This window comes from Palaemon carinicauda, chromosome 8 (genome assembly GCF_036898095.1).
Source record: "Palaemon carinicauda isolate YSFRI2023 chromosome 8, ASM3689809v2, whole genome shotgun sequence".
NCBI classification, from domain to species: Eukaryota; Metazoa; Arthropoda; class Malacostraca; order Decapoda; family Palaemonidae; genus Palaemon; species Palaemon carinicauda.
In genome coordinates this window covers 115,307,931-115,318,496 of record NC_090732.1, presented here as the reverse complement: position 1 = coordinate 115,318,496, position 10,566 = coordinate 115,307,931, and the positions used below count along the sequence as shown (strand labels likewise).

Genomic DNA, 10,566 nt, shown 5'->3' with positions numbered 1-10,566 from the left:
GTATAGAGAAGAAAAGGCTTGTTTTACGTTTATATATCGATTCCCCAGTATGTTTTCCCCACCCAAAACCCCGAGTTCCCACTGGGGGTCCCCCATTATTGGAAGATATAGATGTATATTTATTTCTGAAACTATTAATTTGCGACGGGAACGAGTGTCATTTTCGAAGAGAGCGTAATTTTTTCTATAAGAAACAGTAGTTTTTCCCTAGGTTACAATAGTATGTAATAATATACAATGAAACCAAAAAGGGTAAGATATAAAAGATATAGTTTAGTTATACCTTTATAAATAAGATTATAAAGGAAAACGTTACCTAAAACTTGAAAGAAAACGACACCTTATTTATAAAAATAGGTGTAACTTAGCTAAAATATATTTTCGTGTCACAGAACTTGTCTTGATATTATACATTAAAAAGCGTCATATATGTGAAAATAATACTTTTTATATATACCAAATGGAATCTTCATACTAAATAAAGGTCAAAATAACATAATATATGCTATATACATCTAGAATAATACGACATTTAAGTAGCATTTTTTTTTTCAAGATAATTAGTTTTCTTTTCTACCGACAGATGGCCTCAACGTCTACTTTTTAGGACGTGTGTCCAGTTAAAAACTGGGGACGAGGTGAATAAAATTCATGTTATTATTATGTTTTCTTATATATTCATAAATGAATATCAACCACAGTGAGATTTAGTACCAAGTTTAATCTTGAGAACATATATCCAATAAAAAAAACTTATATATGCGTTAGGCTGATCAAGGACTCGAGCCTATGACTCATCGTCAAAGCAACAGTAAATAAGAATAACGGTTCTTATTATAATAATTGTGTGTGTGTGTGTGTGTGTGTGTGTGTGTGTGTGTTTACGGGTAAAGACAGGCTTAGAAAGATCATACACAGACTCGTGTGGAAGGATATGTCTGAAGCCTTTGTCCTGTAGTGGACAGGCAACAGGTGATTATATATATATATATATATATATATATATATATATATATATATATATATATATATATATATATATATATATATATATATATATATATATATATATATATATATATATATATATATATATATAGTATCATCATCATCTACGCCTATTGACACAAAGGGCCTGGGTTACATTTCGTCTCTATCTTGAACTTTAAATCACTATTTCTCCATTTATCATCTCTCACTTCACGCTTCATAGTCCTCATTTCACTTATATGTTTTTGAACGTGTTTCTACTGCCATTTACCTTGATACCTAAGTATTTGATATTGCTTACTACTCTTATTCCCTCTATATTATCTGGTTTCTCCTTCATAGTATATATAAGTACGCTACTTTTATCTCTATTTGTGTCTAAACCACACTGCTTTCCTATATCTATCACTTTCCTTACGTTCAATTCAGCATCCTGTATACTCTCAACAAGAATTAGGACATCATCAGCAAAAAATAGTACTACTAGCTTTATAATATCATTTTTAAAACCATTACCTTCCTTTTCTACATGTTTTATAGTAAGATAAGTAATTAATTTGATCAATGTTGTAGAGCCAGTACAGCCTTACTTTATTCTACTATTTACGCTAATTTTGTGTTCTACCTTTTCCCCTATGTCTAATGTAGTATTCTCCCACATATACTTCAACTATAGAGTTTATTATACTAGTATGTACTTTATATATTTTTTAATATTTCTATCTGTGCTTTTCTTTTTGTGGAGTCTTAAGCTTTTTTGAAATCTAAAGAGGCAACTATTATTTTTTTTTCTTATTTTTGAAAGTTTCTTCGACCATGTACTATAAAATGAATACATTATCCTCAATCCTTCCCCTCTCTGTAAATCCAGCTATCCTCTATAGCATTATTATTATTATTATTATTATTATTATTATTATTATTATTATTATTATTATTATTATTATTATTATTATTATTACTTGCTAAGCTACAACCCTAATTGGAAAAGCAGGATGCTATACGCCCAGGGGCTCCAACAGGGAAAATAGCCCAGTGAGGAAAGGAAACAAGGAAAAATAAAATATTTTAAGAACAGTACCAACATTAGAATAAATTGTTACTCTTTAGGTGTCATATTCCACTCTTGATATAAGCCATGTATATTTCATATGATAAATTTGTGAGTGCTATTGGTCTCAATTCCTTTGCTGATGATTTGTTTTTCTTTTTTAACATTTTTGTTCTGGATTCTTTTCCAGCTTTTGGGTTTTTCTTGCGTAGCTAATTCCTATTTGGAACAGTTCATTAGTGTATTCTTACATATATCATTTATCATCATAGCTTTATAATAGTGTGGCTTTAGCCCATCTGGTCCAGCCGCTTTACCTTTCTTTAGGTGCTTTATGCATTTTTATTTCAGGGGCATATATGGGTTTACTCCTTCGACTTTTAATATAGCATCCTAAAGGTCCCTCAGATGATCAGGTACACTACATTCGTTAATTATCATAATGTCATCTTCTCTTCTCAAATTATCCTGGTATTTACTCTTCTTCTCCTTATTCATGATCTCTGATATCCTATTTTTGTATATTGTAGATTGTTTTCCAATTTTTATTTCAAGGGGCATGCTTGGGTTTACTCCTTCGATATTTAATATAGCATCCTAAAGCTCCCCTAAGGGTTCAGTTATACTTCATGCGTTAACTATCATAATGTCACCTTCTCAAATTAATCCTGGTACCCACTCTTCTACTCCTCATTCCAGATCTCTAAGGATTTGAGGATTAAGGATTTGATATCCTATTTTCGTATATTGTAGACTGTTTTCTAAAATTTTATTTTGCAGAAAATCACTTAGGGACTGAGGGGAGCCATATGTTCAGTAATGTTTACAATGTTGATTTTGTTTAATGCGAATTGAAATCACTCTTCTCCTCATTCCAAATCTCTAAGTATTTGAGGATTAAGGATTTGATATCCTATTTTCGTATATTGTAGACTTTTATAAAATCTTATTTTGCAGAAAATCACTTAGGGACTGGGGGGAGCCATATGTTCAGTAATGTTTACAATGTTGATTTTGTTTAATGTGAATTGCAAATTTATGATGCTCTTCTAAACCTGAAGATTTAAGGATTAAGGACTATTTTCATGTGTATTATAGACTGTTTTCCAAAATTTTGTTTTGCAGAGTGATCAGGTAGGGACTTAGAGGAGCCATGTGTTTCAGTATTGTTTACAATTTTGACGAGTCAATGTGGAGTCGAAGTGCGAGGCTTATTTTATGTTTTTTTATAAGTAACATATTTTACGAAGTCTACGAAACTATATGAATGAATAAAGAATGTGTGAATGTAAGTAAAAGAAGAATAAAGCAATGAATTAGTGATTGGTAAGCTTAAACAGACCAAGAATTGTACTGCAGCTGCAGGCCACGAGTCATGTGGTCTCGAATTAATTATTGTATTAAAAAGAATACAATTCACTTTTCCCATTCCAATGACAAATGGTTTAATTTTGACTTTGCAAAAGTTCCCATTTGTTCCTTCACAATTACAAACTTTCGTAGGAGCCTTTGTATATCAGCGGCCAGTTCTTCCTATGCAAATTAAGAATGGACATCAGCTAACCGGAACTTTCCCCCGTAACCTACAAGCCGTGTCCTTACCTACTTACCTAACGGGGGGGCTAACGGCCCCCTGCGACCCTCCTCCCCCCTCACACTACTGTATTCTAAGTTAGCCATAATCAAACATATAGGTGGCCGCTATTATACATACAACCCCTTTCGTACTTTACCTTTGAGATATTGACTCAGTGTAGGCTGCTTCATCCAAAGAAACTTTAATGCTGGTTAGTGGCGGGTGGACCAACTACCCCGCTTGTACTCTTACCCAGTTGACTGCATTTGAATACAGGTATTCACGTCGCTCTCTCCCGGTATACCTTACCTAATTCACAGGCTGTAATAACTGTATTAATTCCTTATTCAGGGTGTGTGTGTTCTTGAAGATCTTCTAGGAGAAGGACAATCCAAAATCAAACCATTGTTCTCTAGTCTTGGGTAGTGCCATAGTCTCTGTACCATGGTCTTCCACTGTCTTGGGTTAGAGTTCTCTTGCTTGAGGGTACTCTCAGGCACACTATTCTGTCTTATTTCTCTTCATTGTGCTTTATTAAAGTTTTCTTAGTTTAAATAGGAAATATTTATTTTAATGTTAACTATTCTTAAAATATGTTATTTATCCTTGTTTTCTCTCCTCACGGGGCTGTTTTCCCTGTTGGAGCCCCTGGCCTTATAGCATACTGTTTTTCCAACAAGGGTTTTAGCTTAGCAAGTAATAGTAATAGTAATAATAATAATCTGCAATTATGCGTGTTTGTCCCGGCTTGACAGGCCACTCCTGCCGTACCTTTATGTCGGTCAAGGAGACGGATCCGCACCAGCTTTGCTCTTTGTGCGATTGTTGGGAGTGGTCATGTTTCCAGTGGGAGCGGTACAATAGACATAGAAAGAAGAAATCTGAAATGGGTTCTTCACCTTAGGGTTCATCCTCAAAGTCAAAGAAACCTTGACTCCTTTTTCTTGCGGCTCTGACTCTCCCCCCTGCCGCTTCCTGTTCAGGTTCCTCCAGATGCCGAGGGGACAAGAGCGATTCTCATTTAACCTCAGGACAACCTTCCAGTCTGGAAGACTGTTGTTTCCCCTATCGAAGCGGTAGCAGCATCCCCTCGAAGGGAGTCTAGCTCTTTTGACGCTCTGCATCATCTTTGACCTTCCTTGGGGCTTTTAGGTTCCCCCACTAAGGAATGGCTCTTGGAGGTGTTAACGCTAGAGGCACAGTGGAAGAACACATCTGCCTCCGCAGGAGTTATCCTCGGCACTCCCTGGACCCCTGGAGGGGAGTCCCTTCCAGTCAGTCTTATGCCACTAGAGGAAACATGCTCCAGAGTTCCTCACCCACTTGAGGTTCTGGAGATTTGTTCTCGCCTGAGTTTCAGCTTAGGACACATGCCCCCAGGGTGAGTGTGCGTGCTGAGTTGGCTCAGCATGCTGCATTTAACCAGCACCAGTGGCAGCTCGTGTATAGGCACTGTGGAACTTCAGCAGCCCCTATTTTCACTTTATATTATTGATAAGATTCAATATAATTTTTCTTTATTTTTTCCTTTATACTTATGCAATATATAATCCTTAGATTTAATGTAAATAATCATCCTTCAGTTTATGAAAATAATAAAATAAATCTTTTTATGTATCAAACTGTGGACTTCACAGTTTTAGCAACAAGATGTTTGACTGTTGTTTTTTTTTTTTTTTTTTTACTGTGTGTGTGTGTTGGGCTAGAGTTAGATTATCATTCTTCCAGCTATTCTATTTTATTCATTTTCTTTTTGGTGCTCTTGACAATTCTCATGGCTACGTCATAGGCAAAACGCTGCTTTTCAACACTGAAAGTGATAAAAACTTTTCTTAGAAGCATTATGAATTTGGAAAGGCGTAATGCACTAGTAGTGCTTTCAATTGAGAAAACTTATCTCAGTTGTCATCCAGAAATCAAGGAGAAAATTATTTATCTTTTTTCACAAATTAAAACAGGAAGAATGGCTTTCATTTTTAAATGAGTGAAATCAAGCTTAATCAGTAACAATTTAGGATATACTGTAGTCATTAAAATTTTTTTTATTTTGTTCTTTTAAGATTCTATCAAGTTTCTTAATAAATTTTCTTAAACCTATTTGTTTCCTATTACAGTAGTGTACACAGTATTAAAACCAAGGCTTCAAATTTTCTGGAGCAGCACCCCTAATAATTTTAGCCGTGAGCCGCCACTGCCTAGCACGCTGAGTTCACTCACCCTGAGGTTCCTTGTGGACCTCACAGTTAAGAGCCTGTCATCCCTTCTGGGTCAACGAGAGGTTGTTCTCACCCAGGTAGAGAAATTATTATAAAATCTGGAATGATGAGCCTTTGCCTCTGCCATTAGATCCGACAGTGTCAGCTTAGTCTAAAGCATGACACTGGAGAAGTTGGCAGCTCAGTCATTGAGGTTTTCAGCTGCAGACACAGCTGACTTGGAGAGTTTGCAAAGGCCATATTGCAAACCTCTACACGGATGGACTACTGGTCTGACACTTCGGGTTACCTGGCCGACAACAAAGACCTGTCGGATCCAGAGAAGTGAATAGCATTTAAGAATGTTCTGCTTTTTGGGGCCAGGGGAGTTGAGTTCTTTAGCTATAACTCAGCAAACCAGAGGACCAACTGAATCTTAAAGAGACGAGATGCCGTATTCTCCAAGTTCCAGTGGCAGGTGCCAATGAGGAAAGCTCTCCGTCTTCACAACTCATTGATCTACTCTTCTCTGTTTGGTACCAAGAATATTGATGCGGTAGCAGAGTGTTGAAGAAAGGCGAGTCAGGGCTCCCTTCTCCACAGAGTCGTAATATTCCATCCTCCCCCTTTGGCACCAGCTGCGCCGAAAATGTCACCACTTTGCAGGCAGGCACATATAATAAGACGTCTAAGTAATATTCTTGGCAGTCCACCACCAAGAAGACTTCTCATGCCAGACAACCCTTTCATGACAGGAAGGCACACGGAAGGATAGGGAGAGCTGCAAGACATGGAAAGCACCCCCACTATGGGGCATTTCTCGCACAATACCACCGGTAGGAGAATTCCTGAGGCACAGGTGGCAGAGATGGGAGTGCCACAAGTCCAAACCATGGACAGTCAAAGTTCTCCAAGCGGGTTACTTTGTCCCATTCATCAGCTCTCCCCCTCCCCTTAGTCATCATTCAGTGCAGTCGTTGTCCTTTGAGAAGGGATCAACGAAGGATGTCGCCTCCAGGTTGCTCTCCAAGAGGTTTTTGACAGATCCCCAGGCTTCTTCAGTTAACTCTCTCTACGGGATCTAGAGATATATACAGTACTAGAGTACTACAATGTGTGTTGGGCTTCGGATCCTGTGTCATGTACCCTCTCTGCGGCCTCTTGGAATTTTGAATCGGATTCCCCAGCTGTCCATTGACCAAGGGGCTGGCCAGGAGTTACGAACTTGGATGCTTGTTGCCCCAGGTTAAAGGAGCTTTGGCATTCTCTTTGCAGGGACAATGGGATCCTGCTCCTCCTTCAATGCACAATAGTTTGGTAGAGCAAGTTAAGAAGATTGCACCATTCGAAGCTTTCCCTGTTCGTAGTCCCACACTGGAAGATCAAGAGTTGGGTGCAGAGGGATCTTCTCCCATGTTAGCACAGGTCCATCCCTCCACTCCTTCTAGCAGAGGAAGAGTATGAGTACTCCTCCCATTTCTCCCACATTAGTTCCAGGAATCTTTTCCCATCTATTGCCGGTGTTCCCGGGCTGCCTTTTAGTACATGATTACATGGTCAGGTCTGTCCTTAGGACAGAAGAATCGTATTCAAGGGTTGGGTGGATGATTCACCGAGTAACCTGTTATGCCCTCTTCAAGAATTGATAAGATGGTACGCAGATTTTGTCTGCCCTTAAGGCATCGGACCTTGAATCGATACCATTAGAGGGAGACAATCCAGATCAGTTTGTTTGACTGATGCCCGTGCTCACTTTCAAGGGTGCGACGGTTGGATGGAGTTTACCAAGAATTTGTTTTCCTGGGGTTTGGCCTCCGTTATTAGGCAGTACTTAGGTGTTCTTCAAGGGCATCGGGCCATCCCTTGGCCAGACATGTTATCCCAGAAGTATCTAGTAGTACAGACCACAACATCCCGGAAGGAACTGGGGCAAGCAGTTCTTCAAGTTACCCTACCTGTTTCTTTCAGGCAGGAGGGCTGTGGAAGAAAGGAAGAAGAGGGTTACGCTTTGCAGTGTTCAACCCCCTCTTTTCTTACATCAGAAATCGCTTGTCGTGCCATAATTGATTGATTGATTTAAAGATGTCAGGCATCGTAGACAATCTAGCAGAAGCATAGAGGTGAGTCCTTCAGGATGGTTACTTACTACCGCCTTCTTCAGCCTTATGCATTCCCCTTTTTCTCTTTTGCTGATAGAGTACTCATCTGTTCTCCCAACTTCCTCTAGAACCCTGGCTTTGTGGACAGAAGTAGGAGGGATGTTGGAGTGGATTACGTTTGAAGAATTTCATCATAGAAAGACTTCTTTCTTTCAGTGGATCTGAAGGATGTATACTGTACTTTTATTGCAGTGTCTTACCAAACAATTATACAGCTGTAGGTTCCCTACGAGTGACAGACAATAGATTCAAAACTACCGCGGTGGCGCCGCCATCGCTGATGCTGATGTAGGTGACGTCATCTCCCTCCACTCGAGGTACAACTGTCCAGGTAACACCAATTCGTTCTCTGCCGGCTTCTGGTGAACATCGGTGGTCGGTGCAGACTTTTTCTTCGTTTGTTGGGAAGTACTATCTCTCCAATATCGGTGAAGTATTCAACTCCGTGTTTGTAGGATTGAAGCTGAATTTCTTTTCTGCAATTTTGTGGTCTTACCATCATGTCGGACTCTAGTCCTTCAGTAGTTAGGTTTTGTGCCGGAGGGTGCAAAACTAGGTTATTTGAATTAATTTATGATTCGCGCACTAAGTGCATTAAGTGTACGGGTTGTGAGTGCTCTAGAGAATCTACTTGTGATGAATGTAAGGATTGGAGTGAACAACAGTGGAAAGTTTTTGTTTCTCACTCGGGGAAGATAATGATAGGAAGAGGAAGGCGGCTCTCAGAGCTGAAAGTTAGACTAGTTTAGCTTCTTTGGCTTCTTCTATCTAAGCTCCTGCTCCTATTCCTTTTCCTTCTCCTCTAATTATGTCTCCGATCTTGAGTACTCCTACTCCTGTAACTCCTTTGCCAACTTCCCGGGGAGTTTCTCCTAACACCATTGCCAGCCTCGAGTCTAAATTTGAAAAGAAATTTTATGTATTAGCTAATACGGTGATGCAGTTAGGTTTATCTGTAAAGTCTTTCATAGGAAAGACTTCTAGTAAAGTGAGAAGTGTCAGTGCAGTGCAATCTGAGGGGGTGGCTGTTTGTCCCGATAGTTTTCCTAGACGAAGGTCACTGTCCTGCTCCCCCGCCTCGGGGAGAAGACATATCGGAGGTCCAAGGGAGACTATCGGGGTTTGCCCACAGACAGTCGCTTCCTCCGTCGATCCTGTGGTGCGACAGCAGGATTCGACTAAACACCATTGGAAAGGTGTGTCGTTCGGTAATCAGTTATCGACATAGTCGAGTGATTCGTCGCCAGTTAGACGTCGTAAGTGGCATGATTCTTCAGTCTCATGTCCGTTGAAGAAACGTTCGACTGAAGAGGTGCTATCTCCGCCCCCTGTGAAGAGGAACAGAGAAGTAGATAACTCTCACCCGTCAAGTAGCTACATGGACTTCGCCTCGTAGTCTTACGACAGTGACAGCTGCCTTCGACTCGGTTGTGGAGCGACCGATTCTGAGTTCGTCGAGATCTTAGACTCATCAAGCTATCGAAACTTTTCCTTCGACTTCGCATGCGACAGATAATTCGACTGGCCCGAGACCTCTGGTGGCGATCGTGTTGAAATCCGCGACCCCAGTTTCTTCGACTTCAACTCAAGAAGACGAGTATCTAATTCTGTTACGTCGACAGTTGAAAGAGCTGATGAACTGGATGAAAGAAAACAAAGAATGTACGAAGAATAATGAGTCGAATCAAGAACCGTCTCTGTCGCCTATCTCTTCGGATGACGAGGAGGACTTGGAAGCAGACTCTATCCCTCTCTCATGTTATTTAAAATTTTTACGCTACCTTCTCGACATGTACCCAGATTACTTCGTAGCAGCCGCTCCCAGGTCGCCTGCTTCCATCTTCCTGATGAGAAGAAGAATTTCGATCCTCTTCTCCCGAAGCTCATTTTTTCCAAGGCTGCTAAACATTCGCTTCGTGGTATAGAAGATTGGTTGAAGGTCTAGAGAGAACTCAGGAAAGCAACTTTCGCCTATCCTCTGTCGAAGCTTATTAAGAAGAGGTATAGGCTCTACGTAACCGGAGAAGCCCCCTCTATGGGAGTTTCTGCCTCCTCCCAGGGGGACTTCTCTGGCTTGGTGGATGCAAGTAGAAGGTCCGCATTTGTAGCAGCTAAAATATTCTTTACATCGCCCGAGTTGGACCATTTGGTAAAGAATATTTTCTATTTTTAGAAATTATGAGTTTCTTGGACTGGACGATTGGAGCCCTCGCTATGAAAATAGAGGATTGCCCTACTCTTCAGGAAGACCTGGCCTCAGACTGGCTTGGGGTTTTGTCATGTGCCGACAAATCAGTTCGAGGTGGTTGCAATGAGCTGGCCTCTCCCTTTGCATTCGGAACTCTCAAGAAAAGACAGCTCTGGTGTTCTTTTGTTTCGAAAGGAGTCGCTTTGCCTCAGAAGTCCGCACTTTTGTTTTCTCCTCTCGACAAGGATCATCTGTTTCCCGAAGAAATAGTGGCCAAGATTCTGTCTGCACTGGAAAAGAAGTCTACTAATGACTTGCTTGCCCAGTCTTCTAAGCGGGTTAAACCCTCAACTGTGACGACTACCGCCTCGGAATCACCCTTGCAGAAGAAACCCTTTCTAGGTGAT

General features: G+C 40.3%; 1 long non-coding RNA gene across 1 annotated transcript in view; it reads left to right on the top strand.

Moving 5' to 3' along the window:
• The first annotated feature begins 3,226 nt into the window (after positions 1–3,226).
• The window catches only part of LOC137644949 (uncharacterized), a 48,632-nt gene continuing 41,292 nt past the window's right edge, over positions 3,227–10,566 (top strand). The window contains exon 1 of the long non-coding RNA XR_011045238.1: positions 3,227–3,329. This is a non-coding gene — a long non-coding RNA (uncharacterized lncRNA). The remainder of the gene's footprint in view (positions 3,330–10,566) is intronic.